This window comes from Mustela lutreola, chromosome X (genome assembly GCF_030435805.1).
Source record: "Mustela lutreola isolate mMusLut2 chromosome X, mMusLut2.pri, whole genome shotgun sequence".
Classification (NCBI taxonomy): Eukaryota; Metazoa; Chordata; class Mammalia; order Carnivora; family Mustelidae; genus Mustela; species Mustela lutreola.
The window spans coordinates 110,803,090-110,804,925 of record NC_081308.1 but is presented as its reverse complement, the minus strand read 5'-3'; the positions used below and the strand labels follow the sequence as shown (position 1 = coordinate 110,804,925).

Below are 1,836 nucleotides of genomic sequence, written 5' to 3'. Positions count from 1 at the left end.
ACTCATAGAATAAGAGGAAACACAGGAAGTTCTTTCTAGCCTCAGGATCTGCTGATGCCAATTCACCAGCCACTTCAAAGTTCACAGGTCATGCATCTTTATAGGTTCTCAAATATCTCTACTGTTACCTGATTGCTGGCACCAATGCATTTATCATCAGGCCAATAGTGATCAGTAAACAAGGACACAAGAAGGCTATGACTATAATCTAAAACTTTTTGTTCCTCTAACATTACAGCTGGATAGAACCTTGGAAGTTCATGTAGTCCTACCCACCATGCTTATCCTTCTTTGTTCAGAAGGAAATAGGCATGGAGAGGCTAAGTGATTTGCCCAAGTGTCACAGCTGAGTAGAACTGAAATCTAGTCTTCCAGTTATATGGCCAGGGCTTTGTCCAAGGGAGCACATGGTGAATGAATCTCCCCAAGTGATGGGGCTACAGTAATTATGTAGTCAGACTATTAATGAGCCTGAAAGGCAGACCACAGTGAATCTATATGACCAAAAGCATCTAGACAAACTTTCGACTCATAATAGGCAATTGCGTGGGCTCTGGAGAGACAAGCTACACATATATCATGTGGTCAAATTAAGGTGTGTGTCCTGGGCCAACTAATCATAGCACCAATGTGTGATCCCCACATTCCATGGAGATTTGAGCCTAGTTAGAGACCTATGAGGGGTTTAAGGAGTCTCAAGACCAAAACAAGTTGGGAGGTGTGCAGGACCTAAAGGAATCTTAGAATGAAGCTGAGTCTTACCAAGGTAGTTAGTTAATTGCTGTCAACTAGGAAAAATTAAAAAAAAAAACCTGGACAAAACAGGGTACAACACCATGGACATTCCAACTTGCCTCTGTACACGAAGACCGGCTCTGCCTCACACCTGACCCATCAGACGTTGCATAGTATCCATGAGCTTTCTGCTATGGCTCAGCTTATATGGTCCTCATTGGTAGAACACCATGAATCCTTGGCATAATAGAAGGAAGGAAATGGAAACTTTATAGGCATGCCAAAATTGCTCCCGTACTGTTCCCTGCATGATTCAGTCAGCCCCTGCCCAACCGGTTATGTAAGGAACAAGTATGTGTCTATGTGGGGTATTGGATGATGAGTGGAAATACCTACTTCTAAGTTCATGACAATTCAGCAGGCCCTACAGACAGACTGGTTCCAGTGTCTCTCAGATGGAGAGATGTCTTGTGAGCCACTCCCATTAAAAGAGCCAGAAAGTCTATTGATTGATTGCTTCCCTTGATAATCATCTATGGCTACAGGAAGAGTCAGAGGTTCTTCAGAAAAGTGCCACCATTGGAGTATTGGAGGTAGAGATGTGATGGAGGAGAGGCTGAGGTCAGCACGAGATATAACTGAACAGCCAATAGGTGGTTTTGTTCTGGATGGCTTCCAAGGAATCCAGAAAGCCTAGAAACTAGACTGTACTTGATGTCATCAGTCACTGCAAATCTGCTAGAGGACAAACCAAGTCTCATCTGTAGAGTCAGCCAGCCAGATGAGGTGCTGAAGTGCATTGAAAGGGGAATGGACTTATTCAAGAGTTTTTTTTTTCCCCCTTATCAAGTGATAGAATGGATTTGTGCCCTAACTTTCAGCTTCCAGTAACTGTTTTATTTTTTTTTTTTAAGATTTTATTTATTTATCAGAGAGAGAGAGGGGGAGAGAGCGAGCACAGGCAGACAGAATGGCAGGCAGAGGCAGAGGGAGAAGCAGGCTCCCCACCGAGCAAGGAGCCTGATGTGGGACTCGATCCCAGGACGCTGGGATCATGACCTGAGCCGAAGGCAGTTGCTTAACCAACTGAGCCACGCAGGC

General features: G+C 44.3%; 1 pseudogene; it reads left to right on the top strand.

The window, feature by feature from the left end:
• The first annotated feature begins 742 nt into the window (after window positions 1-742).
• LOC131821065 (queuine tRNA-ribosyltransferase accessory subunit 2-like) lies at window positions 743-1,626 on the top strand (annotated as a pseudogene).
• The last annotated feature ends 210 nt before the right edge of the window (window positions 1,627-1,836 follow it).